At 41.0% G+C, this 17897-nt stretch overlaps 1 pseudogene; it reads right to left on the bottom strand.

The window, feature by feature from the left end:
• Positions 1-12359: 12359 nt before the first annotated feature.
• LOC105546392 lies at positions 12360-13282 on the bottom strand (annotated as a pseudogene).
• Between the last annotated feature and the right edge of the window lie 4615 nt (positions 13283-17897).

Below are 17897 nucleotides of genomic sequence, written 5' to 3'. Positions count from 1 at the left end.
ACTAAGGTTTACTGAGTGCTGCCTGAACTCAGTCATTCTCATTTTTAAGCCAGTGCATCAATCTCATGTGTATGAGAGATACCTGAGGAGTATGTGAAGATGTGGATTCTTAAGCTTCAGCCCAGAAGATTCTAGTTCAAATGATCTTTGTTGAGGCCCAATAATTTCTATTTTAAATAAACTCTTGAAAATATTTTAAATGCTGGTGGTCCTTAAAACTCATCTGAGGAACGCTAGGAAAGAATAAAAGCTATAAAAAGAATGACATAAGACCCGTGACAAGGTGGCCACTCTAGAGCAGACTTACAGTTTTACAAAATGTAGGGGTGCCAGTTAATTTGAAGAGCTACTATAGAAGCTAATCAGAAAGAGAAATTTAAACAACGACAAAAATAGAAGCACACATTATTATCAACCAAATGTGGGACTGGATTATGAAAAATACAGGGGAAGATAATATCCAAAATATATAGATATAGAAGTGACCTGGTTTGTTATTTTATTACTTAAATTAAGAATTCCAGATACCAATCTTTTCACAAAGATTTATTTCTTACTTCCTGAAGATTTTATGAGAAATAGAGCAGACCAGCATGCAGGGAAATGCCGTGAAGTTTGCAACCTCTGTGAGCCTCAGAAAAATGGGGATAATAAAGTTGACTTTGTAGGGTTCTTATAAAGATTAAAATCATTTTTCAAGTATCTAATATAGTATCTAGCACACTGCAGGCACTCATTAAATGTAGTGCAGGTATGTGCTTTTCTTTTGTTTTTCCACCAAAGTCACAAATGAGTGAGAAGGCAACAACTGGTAAGTCAGTCCTGAGTCAAGCTTGGCACCAAGGCTGATTGTGAAAGGTTCTTGTCCTTCTTCCAGCACCTGACTTGAGATCTGAAGCAGGAAGGGGATGCTGAGAGCAGTCTTGCATTCTAAAGATGAAGGGTTTCTGCCAGAAGGTAGAACTTTGCTTTTCGTGGACACTACGTCATTATGTACTAAAGTATTCTTCAGGTTTGTCTCTAATAGATGTGAATACAAATCAGTGATATTTAATGATTTCATATGTATTTTGTTCAATAGCTTAGGAAATCTAATTCTCAAGGATTAACTAATTTTAAATGAAGGATATAAGATATGATATAAGAAAAAAGAAAGGTTGCAATATATATTGGGTTGATATCTAAAGATTATTTGCCATTCCGTGTCTGAAAGCTGCAATGTATAATCCATTCGCTTTTTCATTTCCTCTATTCAAATTCTATCTTCAACATAGTGAGCCCAAACAAAACCAATTCCTTTCATGCCCTCTACTGGATATTTGAAGTTAAACGTCAATAACACTGCAAAGTAACCAAAATAACGATACACATAATATCCAGAATGTTCTTTTACAGCCTCTTTAAATAAAAATTCAGATACATTGGTTCGCTGATATCAGAATTCCTTTTTCTGCCTAAAAATGCAAATTTCAGAGTCACTTCTTCATATTATATGGAAATTATTTGTTGAGGGAAAAGGAGTGAATAAATGTAGTTTGTATAACTGTCACCTTTGAGGTGTCTCAAAGGAACAGCGGTGTCACTGGCTGCTGTGCTACTTAAGCTTCCTTTTTGTTTCTGTCCTGGTTCAATAGTAAAATCTACCAGCAGTTGAAATCTATATTAGGAGGGTGGGATGGTAGAGCCCACAACTGAAAAAATTCTCCATATTAGCTGTTCCCATCAGACAAAACCCATCAGAAGGAACGCAAAGAAATTCTTTGTTTGGTGACCTGGCTGTCTGTGACCATCTTGGCATCCACTTTAAGGGTGTCTGGAAAGATGTCCCCTTGCCCCCAATTCAGCTCACCTACCCTCTCCCAGGGCTTTGTTTTACTCAGCAGTGCCATACCAATTATTAAATTTGTAAAATTTCTATAGCAGTTGTTACATGGCCACTGCCCTTAGCTACCATCTGTCTCTCGCCACACCTTGGCTTTCTCATAATCAAGAAATTGAAAGGTCAAATCCGGGTCTACTCACTCCAGGAAATTTCCAGATCCAATCCACCCAGACCCCTACATCCTTCAGGCCCTACACAGGCCTAAATGGGTATAGTCCTGTCTATGTCAACCGGGCCTTAAACATTAGCACCAGAGGTGTTACCACAGAGCTACACGTCAGCAGGACCAAGGAAGAAAGGAGGTCCTATGTTTTTCTCTCTATGTAGCAATAATAGGTAAGATTTATGGAGAACATATTACATGCCAGGTACAATATACATTGTTTCATCACTCTGTAACAGCTCTGTTTTACAGATGAGTAAACAGAAACATCTGATAACTTCTACCTAGTGCATGGAGAGCTAGAATTTGAAGCAGGTCTGACCAATACCAAAGCCCGATGTCTAGTTAATTTCACACAATGCTGCAAATCTGAAGACTCTGCAGCAGATTTTGAAGGTACTTCCAGCAGAGGAGTTTCAGAAATGGTTTGCACAAACACAGGATCACCAAGTGATCACATGGGAAGACCACGTGGGAAGGTGGGTAGTCTCAGTCACTCTCAGTTGCACCCTCTACTTCAGGGAGGGGAAGGGAACAAAACTTTGGATTACCAATGATGCAACTCCCATAAAAACCAAATAAGAAAAGCCCCACAGACTCCTCCTTCAGCCTGTTATTTAATATTGGGTGCTGAAGGATCTTTGGGGATGAGAGGAGGAACAATCGTGATTCTCGTGCAAATATAAAACATGCTTATGTCAAACTTTCATTTAACTCATTAATTAAACGAGGTAGCAGATAAAATACTAGTAGAAGCTAGTAACTCAACATGAAATCCCATAGCTCAATTGCTTGGTGATTGAGAGAACAAGGCTTCATTAACAACAGGTTCAGAGGACGTCAAAAAGCAGAGACATTTATAGATCAGGAAGAGTGAAATGGATTTGCAAATGGAAACAAAATTGGTGCTTTTTTGTGTGTGGACGGGGGAGAAGTCAATTAACTTTCCACTGGACAGGATTTATTTATATGTCTATGGACATATTTGCATTGCTATCAGTTTTGTACAAGTTAACTTTGATCTCTACAAAATTGTAAAATAGCCTAGTCAAAGACAAAGGTGCATATTCTGATAGGAACATAATCCCCAGCAGTGGTTCTAGCATTACCTTTAACATTACCTTGAAAAGACATTAATCCTGATTAATCTTGTTTGTTTGTGTATTCCAATGTCTTTTTTTTTTTTTTTTTTTTTTTTTTTTTAGACTGAGTCTCCCTCTGTCGCCCAAGCAATTGTTCATGCAGTGGCAAGATCTCAGCTCATTGCAACCTCCGTCTCCCGAGTTCTAAATGATTCTCCTGTCTCAGCCTCCGAGTAGCTGGGATTACAAGTGTGTGCCACTACACCCAGCTAATTTTGTTTCCTAACATGATCCAGATCAAGTGGTGAAAAAATTAATAGAACTGATTCGTTAGCACTGGCCTACCTTTATGAGCAGTTGCCATAGGGTTTGGATTGGGGAATGAGTAAGAAAGATTAGGAAAATAAAAATTTACCTTCTCCAGCCTCATTCTCAGCACAGTATTTCAGAGATGAAATATAAAAGCAAAGATCTCTAATCCCAGCACTTTGGGAGGCCGAGGTGGGCAGATCACCTGAGGTCAGGAGTTGACCAGCCTGGCCAACATGGTGAAACCCTGTCTCTACTAAAAATACAAAAAATATAGCCAGGTGTAGTGGCATGCACCTGTAATCCCAGCAACTCTGGAGGCTGAGGCAGGAGAATCGCCTGATCCCACGAGGTGGAGGTTACAGTGAGCCGAGATCGTGCCACTGCACTCCAGCCTGGGTGACACAGTGAGACTACGTCTCAAAAAAAAAAAAAAAAAAAATTTAAAAAGCAAAGATATGTTCTCATTTATTAATTAATGTAACTAGTTCTTATTGACACCTACTATATGCCCCACTCTAGAAGACTATGAGTCTACATGGGTTTCCAGTGAACTAGTCAAGTAACCATGACTACACACATTTAACACCAAACAAGATAAACTACCAATCCAAAAATACAGTGTAGAAAATTCTGTTCACCTGTTCATCACTTAGGCAGTTTACTCACCCATTTGTTTTTTCATGGCTGATACAACTTGTCTGTGAATTTTTCCCCATACTCTTGCTCCGCCTACTCCCATCATCCCCAGCTCTAAGGCTGGAGCATTCTTGCTCATCTGAAGGTCTATTAGAACACCCCAGTAAAGTAGTAAGTCTTAAAGACAATATCACATCACAGTAGAACTGGGATAAGATTTTCTTTGATAGCAAAATCATAACCCTTTCCAAAAACATGTACAAGCTGGAGGCCTTCTTTCCATGCCTTTGATCTTTGGCCTTATTATCTAAGATTTTATTTACACTTGATTTAAAGTTTGCAAAATTTCAAATCAAATTAGGTCTGTATTGATGTAAACATGGGTGAGCCAGGGTGCCATTGGTGGGCAGAGAGAAAGATGACATGTATCTACCAGAAGGTGGCAGTGTTGTTTCTCCAAACATCTCACAGGGCAGCTAGGCCCTAGAATGTCAGGATTAAAAACTAGGTAAGGTTATTTCTTGACCCATTCTACAGTTAATTCTCACATGCCATATACAATAAACAAAATGGTCTCAATCTACTGCAAGATTCATATCAAATAATTCCCAAAATATATACAGAGGCAAAACATCATCAAAATATTTTTCTTTTAAAGTATAATATGAGTTGACAGAAATGTATTGATCCATCACTTTGTGCAAGTCTTCCTGCTGAAGTTCTATGTGGAAGACAAATGGAAATAAAGGATCTTTATAAGGTTCTTTAAATTCCTTTATGGAATTTGGGATATACCTGGGAAGAAAAACTATATTCATAAAATCATTAGAATGTCTCTCATTTAAAATTCCTGGCCCTAGTCTAATTAGATGCTTCTAGATCTTTCCTCCTCTTAGACACTAAACTAGTCAATTCTCATCTAACTCTTGGGTCTCTCTTCATCCTTAGCCTATCACAGCCATGCTTTATTTAACCCTTTCACTTCTTTGACTTGAAGTATCTCAGCACTTTACATTTCTGGTGCTGGAAGGCAAAGAAAACAAGTCTCGAGGCAGCCCTTTCCAGTGGAAATCAAGGGGACATTTCTCAACCCTTCTTCCCTGACAGCCAAATAGTTCTGAACTCTGAGATCTTGGGAGGATGCCTGACTTGAGCCTTGCAATTTTCCCAAGGCTTACTAGCCAGTGTGACATTTCCCACAGAAACCCCAGCAGCCTATGTACATGGAACAAAATTTAGTAGCCAACAATAAAAAATAAAAAGGCTTATATTGCTTATATTCCCCACAACTTTAACCGTTTCACAACTACATGTTAGTATGTTTACTAATATGTTATAAAAAAGAATAGTTAGTATTCTTTACATTCTCCTCAGCTTGCCTCAACAACAACAACAACAACAATAATAACAGTCATCAGTAGTCTATTGTAGGGTCATTTTCTCTATCATGCAAGAGTTCTTGTTTGGTTGTGATTAAATGAAAGTCACCGTATGAACACCACATCTATATTACTACCATGGCTCAGAAAGCTCATTAATTGAGTATATCTGACACAATTTTACATAACTCTGGAAATGACATAGTGGGGATAGAAGGAGTGGTTAGTTGTGCATTAGTCTATTTTACCACGCTTAAGACAAAACAAATACTAAAGTCAGCTAACATCTACTGCTCTCTCTTCTCTCCACCATCTCTCAGATTTGAGGTTGTTTTATTAAAGTTCATTGCTGGGAACACAAAGGCTGATGCTACAGAGGGGGAAACACCAGATCCACCACCAAACAGCTAAAGCCATGTGCGTCTGCTCCACGAATGCCCATTTTTCATCTTTAGTGGGCTTCAAAGGTAGATAGGACAGACAACACACAGGAAAATACGACTACAGCAAAAGACAGAAACTACACTGTGGCTACAATTAAATCTTCATACCAATCATGCATCTTTAATGTGAACGTTTATGGAAATTGTCTCTTAATGTTTAGGTGGTGTTTTTCTTCATTGGTTATTTATGATGCTTTGATCCTGGAAACACAAGCTAAATGAGAAAGCCAGAGAAAGGGATTTACTTAACAACAGATAACCTTGTCCTGTTATAAATTACAAGAAGAAAGTCAATCATCTTTCGAGCTGCATCATCATAAACAAACTTAAAAAGAAGAAGCTATCAGGATTCATGGCATCTTTTTTCCTTCCCAACCTGGAATTCCCCAGTATGCACTGTCTGACTGGTTTCTGTTCTCTAGTAGGGATAGGTCCTTTGCCATGTTGGTTAGCTTAATTGTGCCATTTTAATATCTGGAATGTGAACATAGAAAAAAATTTTCAATAAAATCGAAGAATTAATAGTTAAATGCCTTCAGCCAAGTAGAAATAGTTTCAGGGAGAGGGCGGTGATGGATATTAACATAAACTTAGGTCTGAGAGTAGAAAAGAAGAAAGGGCCTGAGAACCCCAGGAGTGAAGCTGACACTGAGTCTGTTCAGTTCTTCAGTGTTGATTCAGGTCTCTCAAAGTTAGACCTCCAGAAGGGTCTTTATTCTGAAATGTGAGTGTGAGATTCTGGGAGAATATTATAAATCTGCAGTGGACATTGTCCTGGGATTAAGCTTCTTCAAACACATTCACCAATGTGAAAGTCACTGAACCCACATGCTAAGCCTCAAAGCAAGAACACTATTTATTTGATTGTACCTCTCTCAAATTACGTGTCCGGCCAGATGCGGTGGCTCATGCCTGTAGTCCCAGCACTTTGGGAGGCCGAGGCAGGCAGATCATGAGGTCAGGAGATCAAGACCACCCTGGCTAACACGGTGAAACCCCGTTTCTACTAAAAATACAAGAAATTAGCCGGGCATGGTGGCGGGTGCCTGTAGTCCCAGCTACTCGGGAAGCTGAAGCAGGAGAATGGCATGAACCTGGGAGGCAGAGTTTGCAGTGAGCCGAGATCGCGCCACTGCACTCCAGCCTGGGTGACAGAGTGAGATTCCATCTCAAAGAAAAAAAAAAATTATGTATCCTTGGATGATTGCTTAGGACACATATTGATATCAATATGCCTAGGACACATATCATCCAAGAAATTCTGCCATTTTCAGAAAAGCTAATTGATGTTTGGCTCTGTGTCCTGAAAAAAAATGGATTAATCCCTACTTCACACTAGGGATAAGCTCTAGAAATATTATAAACATATTGAAGATGCCTGGAGTAAACAGAAAAGCTAGGAACTTGTGAGGCAGCTTATTTCCGTATCAGGAGGTGATCCCATGAGTCACTCATGACCATTCACACGTCTAAAGGAAACTTTCCAAGTTTTGCTTTTACAAAGCCAAGAAATTTTGCCCCCCATGGTAAATAAAATGCAGCAAACAAGGTAAAAAATAACTGTCTTAGGTAGTCTCATCAACCAGTTACCCACCAGGGATGACAGCTCCTGGCTACCCTCCAGCCTGTGAACAAAGCCAGACCTCCCAGATCCCGGGGCCTGCTGACGTCTACCTTTTCTTAAGTCCATTCTTTAAGCAGCATCTTCCTGCCTATCAGGCTTGGGCACCCTCTGAGGTAATGCAGACAGCCGGAAGAGAACTCTACAAAAAGGGGTGAAATCATTCATGGAATCTACAGGAATTGGCATATTGTCTGAAATGGTTCCATGCATGACTTTGTCACACATATTAGCTGGCCTGGCCCAAAGGGCAGGATCATTATCAAGACTGAGATATTCAGTTTACTGCAGAGGATGAGGACTCTAATAATAACAGTTAAAACCATTTCTGGAAGGGTTCTATAACAGCACCCTTAGACCTGGTGCTAACCACCTTTGAATCCACATACATAACATAAATAAGTGGAGTTTTTAAAAAATGAAATAAGGTCGCAGTTATTTCTTATTCTGAGTTGTGTTCCATGACCCTGTTCACCTTGTGGAAAAGTCGCCAAGCTCTCCACTTAAAAGTGTGTGCATTTCCATATACGTCAGTAAAATGTTTCCTTTAACAAAAAGGCAGAGGATTGTTTTAGATATGGTGTCAAATTCTGATCTGTAGGGCAAATCCTGCCACCTACTGCTTTTGATGACCTGTGATCTACAAATGGTTTGTATATTTTTTAATGGCTAGAAAAAATTAGAAAAATGTTTCACGGCCCTTGAAAATTATATGAATTTATTGAAACACAATTACATTCATTCCTTTACATATTGTCTATGACTGCTTTTGTGCTACAACACCATAGTTAAGCAGTTGCAACAAAGACAGTATGGGCTGCAAAACTTAAAATATTTATATTATTATATGCTATTTATAATATATGGAAATATTTGTATTCATATCTTTCACTTTACAGAAAATATTTGCTCACTCTTGTTCTAAATTAAAGGGCAAAAGATACAGGACAACAAAATACAGTGCATGATTCTTGATGGTTCTAAATCAGAAAAAAAAAATCCTATAAGAAACATTTTGGAAACAATTTGGGAAATGCAAATATGTTTTGTATAAAAGACAGCAAATTTATAACAATGTTAAATGTCCTGGTGTGGTAACAGTATTGTGGCTATGTGAGAGGATGTCCTTGCTCTAAAGAGATATATACTCAAGTATGTAGAACAGGAAGAGTCTAATATTTGTAATTTACTTACAAATGATTGGGGGAATATGTACAAAGAGTGCACAAATGTATCACAAATGTGATAAAATATTAACAATCAGTAAATGTAGATAAAGGATATAAGGGTTTTTATCCTCCTATTCTTTCAACATTTCTGGAGGTTTGCAAGTTTCCAAAATAAAAAGTTGAGGACAATAAATACAACCATAAAAACAATCATTTTAAAAGAACTCACCAGTCAGGATGTAAATGATTGATCAGTGCCACATGCTGAGGGTCAATTAGTTAATACAAGTGGTTTGAGGTTTGCATCTAAACCTCTTCAGCAGTTGTATTTTGGGGGTTGTCATCTATCAGCCCACAGTTCTCATCCTTGTGGCTTTTCTGAATTCTCCTTTCTGTTTTTTCTGAGCTGATTCCAGACTGTGAGGGGTTTACCAAAGATTTACTTGTCATTTGATCTCCACATTTGCAGCAAATATGATAGTCAGTGTTTATCCTGTCTTTCAAGAAACTTTTTTTTAATTACCCACATATAATGTGGTTTTCTGTTTTTCCTAGTGGGTCATAGAAATCCATCATTAAGTGTCATTTTGCCTTTTAAGAATTATTTAATTCCTTGAAGATTTATTATCTCTTTAATCAGAGCAGACTCTTAACACACCAGTAATGACCAGTAATGTACCAGTAATTACACACCATTTTCAACCTATATTTCATCTGTGTATTTTTATGGGAGTTTCTTTTCTAAATTATGCTTTTGTCTATGGGCAGTAGTTTTGAGGTTTAGGAACCAGCTGATGTACAGTTTATCTTGAAAGGCTACATATGGATCTGCAAGGGCTTTGAAATTCCATTCAGAAGCACTTGCAGGCAGGGACCATAATGCATTGCTGATTCTGGAATGTAGTAAATGTAATTGTCACTCTTTGGGACCAGTCCCTTGACTTTCATGTCAGGTTGGCTCATTTTAATATAAAATCCATTTTATCACATTTATTTTGTCTCAGATTGTCAAGCAGAGGCTGTGCACGTTGTGGCTTCTCAAGGAAAAGAAAACAGCATTTGTTTTATTAATAGAGTCGATGGTTTCTTCAAAGCAAAAATGTAGATCAGAAACAAATTATTCTTTGCCCACTGGCTGAGATTTAAAATATCTCTCCAACTGTCACAGAAAAGAACTAGGCTTAATTCAATGTAAAATGCATGAACCAGTTTCTAAAAATAAAATTGGAAGCACTTTAGTTGCTATAAACTTCATTCCAGGAAAGTGAGTTATATGAGTATTTTATATTGTTTTATGGGACTTGGAGATTAAAATGATTTTTGGTTGACATCGTGTCGGCTTCCTATTTGAATCAGTCCAGAATGAAGCTGAATAGAATTACAGGGGAAAAAATGAATGACCATTACTGGCAGTAAAACAACCAGGCTTTGCCAATAACATTTTAAACACATATACATACACTTTACACCCCTCCACATTTTTTATTGCTTGTGTCCACATAGACTGAAAGTTCTACACCAGTGGTTCCTCTCGAAGCTCACTCTTGGTGACTGAAACTGTTTTATGGCATGGTCAGCTCCACAGTTTGGAGGAAGGGGGCAGTAATCATCTCTCTGTGACCCTCATATCCCCAAACTCCCATTCAAAGTCAGCAATAGGTAGTATTAGCTTCTTCCTCTGAAAAGATTAAGCTCTGATGGAAATGAAATATTTGGTGAGCCCTGAATAGGGCTTTTGCAAAAGGAAGTGCAAAAGTTAAACAATCAGACATACGTAGTGGAATAATAGTTTATATCTTTTTTCTTCTTGGTAATTTCTTTTTATTGTCCAGTACTTCTATCATTTCTACTGAACCTTAATGCTAGGGCTTATTATCCAGTGAAGAAGGAACACTAAAAATCCCAGCACGAATGAAAGAATCAAATAATGGGCTCGAAAGCCTATGTTGAGTTCCAAAAATAGGTTTTAGACCTATGGCAAAGACAGATTTGAAGGAGATTGGGGGAAGGTTTCTTAAGCTCCAGAAGGAAAAGTACATGAAGCTCTCAGAACATAGTGTTTTATGACAAAGTCTAATCTCTAATTGCAAAAGTACTTGTCCCAAAATATAGAGAGATGATAAGACTTGTGGGAGGGAGCTGGAGAGAACATGGGGAGTCAATCAGCTAAAGGGAGTTAGTGATGTGGTCTCTGTAAGAGGGTTCCACATGCTGCTCCCTCTGGGTCCAAAACCCTGGGAAAGAAGGGATGATGGAAACCTTCAGAAAGATGCAGGAAGACTCTGTGTCTGAACTGCTGGGAGGAAGCCGCCTTTCAGGGCACCCCATGCCAACATGGAGTAGCTGCAGTAAAATGGAAAGAATGAGGCAGGTTCAAGGAGAAAGGAGATGAGACCCCACCTCATACTCAGATGCCACATTGAAGGAGTCCCTGCAAGTGATCAGGGACTTGAATGAGCACAGAGGGAACGAAAATATTAACTTGCAGAAGAGGAAGAGAGATTCCCACAGTAGAGGCTGTGGGATGGGCAGCCACAGTCAGAGATGAGATGGGAAAATGTTGCTGAGTTTCAGAAGCTAGAGAGCCACCGGCCAATGTTGAGGCAGGAACTACGGAAAAGCAACAGGGGAGACGCCAACCAGCAGAGCAATTGTCCTGCAGTGAGCCTGTTGCGAGAAGAGGCTTTGAGTGACAGCAACAGTGGATGCCAGTGGAGAAGTAATTGCAGATCAAAGGTTTCTCTGCCAATGTCAAGGTTATGTGTAAGTCTTCCCGAGCCTCTGACCACCCCCAGGGAGACGGGAAGGAAAAGGAAGGTGAGGTGAAACAAAATGACTAGGTACCCCCAAAGAGACTGAGTTTAAGCTAAATGCAGTGGTTCTCAGCCAAGGACAATTTTATACCTCCAGGGACATTTGATATGATCTGGAGACATTTTGTGGTTGGCACAACTAGGAAGGGCAGGAGGCTCCTGGCATCTTGTGAGTAGAGGCCAGGGATGCTACTAAACATCCCAAAACATGTAGGACAACCTTCACAACAAAGAATTATCCTGTCCAAAATGTGAAGAGTATTGATGTTGAGAAACCCTGAGCCAAAGTAACTGAGTTATCAGCAGAAATGAGAACATGAGAAATGTTTAAAAAGGAAATTTACACTTTTGCACACCCAAATTCCTGTAACCGAACACACACACACACACAAAATAACACAAAGATAGAGGTTTGAAGAACATGGGGGAGTGGAAGTTAAAATGGTAGTAGACAGCCCTGAGAAATATCAAAAAAATTTTAAGCTCACAACAGCACTTTTTTTTTTAGGCAAAAAGAAGTCTTGCCGAAAAGTTACAAGCAGTCAAAATGTGACTATTAGTGGCACTATTTTGACCTTGTAGTTTTTGCTTCTCCTTGGTCAACAAAAGGGTATGCAAGCTGCACTTTCCCCAGCTGGGTGAAAAAAAAAAAAAGGGGGCAGAGGAAACTGGAATAGACTTCTACTCCACTGACACTGCTCCTCAGACCCAACATCAAGCTAGACAAGCAAGCCCTGGCTGGTCAGTCTAGAGATTGTTGTTCCACCACTGAGTGACACAGGCCATGCTACATTTGCAAGAAGAAAATGAGCAGGAAAAACAAGTGTAGGTCACTGGGGTTGAGCAGGCATCCACCCCTTCAAAACTTTGCGTGGAAGAGGTAATCCTTATAAGAGGCACAGCTTACCAAGGCACAGACCCTACAGTTCTTGTTGTAGCTGAATAAGATGGTAATATCCTGGCTGCTTGTTTCAAAGTCTGTGACTCAGCAATGTATTCTGGTATCGTAGACCTGGGGATCACCATCAAGTTCCTCTACCTCAGAACCGGATCCCAACCTGGATCGCCTGGCTATGATCGCCTTGATCTTGGGATCCTCCAGGAGGGAAGGGTTCTCAGCCTTGGCCCAGGGGCTGTCAGGAGAGCCAAGGGGACTACAGGCAGTCACCACAATGCCTTTAGAGTGGCAGTACTGGATTAACTTCTCCTGAGTGAGGCACAGGTGGCACTCCGTTTGGTTAACTGCTGGCTTATAGTTTAACCCAGGTTTGTTTAATATCCCCTCAACCTGGAGATGGTTGAAGGTGGAGATGCCAGTAGCTTTCACCAGCCCTTCATCCACCAGCTCTTTATGGCCACCCATGTGTCCACAATGTCAGTGTCACTGGGAACCACGTGCCTGACTCATCCAATGGGAAGGATTCCTTCCCAGGCTTACAGCTTGCTGGTCAGAGAACAAGGTAGTAGTCCAGGTAGCCCTGCTTAGGGTCACTGAGCATCTTCTGACAGGCTCCTTTCACCAGGCCCTTCCCATGGTACGTGCACCAGAGTTTGCTGATGATGAAGAGCTCCTCATGCTTCTCCATCTGTCCCCTGAACTTCTCCTGAATGGCCACCCCTATCTCATTCTCATTCTGGTACCTGGGCTCAGTCGATGTGGCAGTACCTGATATCAGTCGCCACTTTCATAGTCTTGGCCACCTGACCTGGAGAGGACATTCAGGTGCCCAGCCCCAGGATGGCCATCTTCGTGCCATTGTTGAGCACGAGGTGGCTGGCCATGGATGCAGTGCTTCCCAGACCACTTCCCAGAAACATGCACAGAAACTTCAATATTTAAAGGTTAGGTAGGAAATACCAGTAAAGAAAGACTTGGAAGAAGCCAGGAGCCGTGGCTCACGCCAGTAATTCCAGCACTTTAGGAGGCCGAGGCGGGTGGATCACGAGGTCAGGAGATCGAGACCATCCTGGCTAACATGGTGAAACCCTGTCTCTACTAAAAACACAAAAAAATTAGCCAGGCATGGTGGTGGGCACCTGTAGTCCCAGCTACTCAGGAGGCTGAGGCAGGAGAATGGCGTGAATTCGGGAGGTGGAGCTTGCAGTGAGCCAAGATCGCACCACTGCACTCCACTCTGGATGACAGAGTGAGACTCCGTCTCAAAAAAAAAAAAGAAAGACTTGGAAGAGGGACAGCAAGGTACTAAAGACACCAAGAAAGTGTATATTATCACAACAACTAACGAAAAAGGACAGAGGAGCTCAAGGACAGAGTAAACTGTGTAAAATGCCCTAAGAAATCAAGGTGATAAGCTAAATGTGCAGATGAGTTGAATTCTGCTTCTTGTCTATTAGGGGAGGTGGGGAGGAATGAGATCCAGAGAACACATGAAAGGATTCACTTTAAATGAAAGAGATTCCTCCTCCACTGGAACAGGAGAGAAGAGAATAGGTGCTAATACAAGTAGGTTTATAAATCGTATTGCAATAAGTTGTGAATTTCCCACTTAGGAAGCAAAAAATCATCTGCAGAAATTGAGAAGAAGAGAAGAGAAGCCAGAGAGTGTGGAAGATTTGAAATGGCAATTACAGAGAGTGGTGGGCCAGTCAATTAAATCAATTTGGTAGGATGCACGGGCAGCATGGAGTGCCCAGTTGAGGCTGGTGACTATGAAACTGTAGTGACAATGGGCAGCCTATATGTGATAACTCCCCAGCACTTCTCAGCTGCCTGATACAATCACAGAGATGACAAAATAGCTAGTTTAGCCAACAGGGGGTTTGGTTAGGATCAGTGGTTATTTAACTGGGATTTGTGTCAGAATCACACTGGGAATTTTTTGAGAACACTCACACACATGCATGGACTATGTCCCTGAGATTCCAGGCTTCATAAACCTGATGGTTGGCCAGGACATTTGTGTTCTGAGGAAGTTTCCCAGTGATGTGCAACAGCAGTTATGAACCACTCATCAGTTCTGGTGCAACTAAAGAAGACTGACAAGGGAGTGAGCAAGAGTGATATTGGAACAATGGGCAGTAAAATCTAAGCCAAATTCAAGAGAAAAGTAAAGACACAGCGTCTCACAGGTAGGGATAATACAGAGATCAATAGGTAGGAGATCCCATAAACTCAAATAACAGGACCTATATAGAAAGAGTGCTTACACCAAGTCCTAGAAAGGGCGAATTTAGGCTGGGCACAGTGGCTCACGCCTGTAATCCCTGCACTTTGGGAGGCCAAGGTGGGTGGATCACCTGAGGTCAGGAGTCCGAGACCAGCTTGGCCAACATGCTGAAACCCCGTCTCTACTAAAAATACAAAAATTAGCTCGGCATGGTGGCAGGTGTCTGTAATCCTAGTTACACAGGAGGCTGAGGCAGGAGAATCCCTTGGACCTGGGAGGCGGAGGTTGCAATGAGCTGAAATTGTGCTACTGCACTCCAGCCTGGGCGACAAGAACAAAACTCCATCTCAAAAAAAAAGAAAAAAAAAAGAAGAAAGAAAAGAAAGGGCAAATTTAGGGGACATTTTTATTCTCATCATAACTTTTTATGGAGAAGAAAACAATAACCTATAATCTCCCATAAAGCAGTGTTTTCAGGCTGGGCACGGTGGCTCACATCTGTAATCCCAGCACTTTGGGAGGCCAAGGTGGGCAGATCATGAGGTCAGGAGATCGAGACCATCCTGGCTAACATGGTGAAACCCCATCTCTACTAAAAATACAAAAAAAAAATTAGCCTGGGCTTGGTGGCGGGAGCCTGTAGTCCCAGCTACTGGGGAGGCTGAGGAAGGAGAATGGCATGAACCAGGGAGGTGGAGCTTGCAGTGAGCTGAGATCGTGTCACTGCACTCCAGCCTGGATGACAGAGCAAGACTCTGTCTCAAGAAAAAACAAAATAAAACAAAACAAAACAAAAAGCAGTGTTTTCTTGTAAATGATGGCCCAGAAATGCTTGTTATTTCTTTGATACTAATTAAAAACTGAAATTTCCACAGATTGATTAGGTCATAGAATGTTGCCCATAGCGGCTATAAGCATGTGCTCCATTATTCACAGATGTCTGCCCACAGTGGACAAAAAACAAAAAGAAGAACACACTTTAAGTATGGAAAGAGAAAATCCATGATGAGAAGGGCTATCACTACACTGACAGCTGGAGCTCCTGGGGAAGCTTTAATCACTTTACCATAAGCCATGGTTTTTTTGTCATCCAAACTGCAAGAGAGTAACACTAAATAAGAGACAGAGGTTGTAACATTCTTATACAATTCATACTTTGCCATTTTCCTGTACATTTACTTTTATAATTCTCCTTATAGTAAATAAAGTTATCCCTATAAAAGAACATTATTTTAGGATGGAGGCAATAAGAAGACTTTGAATAATGAGAGCCTTAGAAAACAAATTCAAAGAATTTTCACCTCGGGATAATAAATTATTTAGATAGATCCTGTTTTTAAGACCAATGAATCTTTAAAGTTGTCTGCTTCTAATTTCAAGAATATTAGCTATGATCTGTGATTTCTCATCCCCCAGCAGCCCTTCTGCCCAAAACTACCAACAAGGAAGATTGCTTGTGCACTGGGTTCAGTGTCTAACTCCACTGGCATAGTGGAGACAGAGCCTGTGCACTGGCCTGAGGGGCTGAACAGAGTCTGTGAAGAGAAGAGAACACCCTCTGAAAATTGGCCTCCTAGCCTGGCCTAAGGGTGACTTCGCCTGTCACACTCTATGGGGTTGGCCAATGGTGAAGGAGTAGTCTCTCCTTGTAGCATTCCCTCAGGGACAAGTTTCTATATTAAAATCTAGCGGCTTCCAGAGTTTTGTTTTGTTTTGATTTTTTTTCCCAGGATTGGGTCCAAACTCAATGGCAGAGAAGACTCTTCAGGGTCCAGCCACTGGTTCCATCTCTAGCCCCTCTCCTATCACTTTTCTCTCTCTCTCTTTGAAGCCTGCACACCAGCCACACCAAGTGATAGTATTTCTGGGTGATAACATGCCCTCATGACTGTGTCTTGTACATATGTCTTATACACAATCCCCTAAACCTCCTGGTTGGGAGACAGAGCACAGATTCTATTCCCAGCTTTGCCATCAACTATACAGGTGACCTCAGTTTCTCTGTCTATAGAATAAGGGGGTTAGAGGCTTAATCATTGCTAAGTTGTGGCCTATGGTTAAAATCTGGCCCCATATAAGCTCAGACATGCATTGTGTGTGTGTATGTGTGTGTATCACTCTCCAGTCCAGCCCAGCCCAGTCCCCCACTTTCTCTCATCTAAACCCAGCAGTGTTACACATTTACATCAGTTTCTGGCCCTTAAAGGTACATTAATAGGCCACCAAGAGGCCAGATGAGCTCTAAGGTTTCTTCCATGTGAAATAAATTAACTCCAAAAACACAGGCTCAAGCAGATGGTAAATGTGCAAGAAATGCATAAAAGACCTCAGCATCAGGTACTAGAGACCCTATCAAATAGTCCTGGACTGACACCAAGACCTTTATAAAACAATCAGATTGTCTTGACTGATCCCATATGGCTAACGACTTTGCTTTCTTTTACCACGTGGCTTAGCAGGTATTAGCACCATTGCTCCCGGGATGGTCTGCTTTTCCACACAAAATCAAACTGATTTCTCCACAGAACACCTGTTCCTTTTGAAGCTGTAACCCAATGATCAATAATCTTTATTTTCCTTCCTGAATAATAATTTACTCGAGAGAAAACCGAGGTCCTACTATTTCTCATTTTAACATGGACTAGTATCTGCAAGTTTCTGTTGTAACAGAGGCAATCTGGAGCCCATTTCTCTCAACCACTTGATTTTGACAGGATCATGAACCACTGGAATTCCAGTCCACCCTGGGGAAACATGTTGCTCAGACCTGTGATATATGCTCATCTACTCCCAACATCCATTTCCTTTGACATAAAGTATATGGCCTTTCCTCTGACCAAAGCCCACTTCTTCTTAAACTAGTTTGAACCTTTTTTGCACTAAATTGTATGCTGATCAGGTGTGGCAGAAACAAATAAATCATCCAATTTTCCCAAAGAGAAAAGGCTATGACGACTGCTAAAAGGCAGAGGACTGGATCAGAGGGTCTGGTAAGACCCCTTCTAGCTCATCTGTTTTGTACTCTAAGTTCATTAAAAGATTGTGCCAGTCCGGGTGCGGTGGCTCGCGCCTGTAATCTCAGCACTTTGGGAGGCCGAGGCAGGCGGAGCACGAGGTCAGGAGATGGAGACCATCCTGGCTAACATGGTGAAACCCTGTCTCTACTAAAAATACAAAAAAATTAGCCAGGCGCAGTGGCGGGCGCCTGTAGTCCCAGCTACTCAGGAGGCTGAGGCAGGAGAATGGTGTGAACCCGGGAGGCGGAGTTT

Source organism: Mandrillus leucophaeus, unplaced genomic scaffold (assembly GCF_000951045.1).
Source record: "Mandrillus leucophaeus isolate KB7577 unplaced genomic scaffold, Mleu.le_1.0 Scaffold359, whole genome shotgun sequence".
NCBI lineage: Eukaryota > Metazoa > Chordata > Mammalia > Primates > Cercopithecidae > Mandrillus > Mandrillus leucophaeus.
Note: the sequence above shows the minus strand (reverse complement) of the source record. Positions and strands in the feature narration are given on the sequence as shown.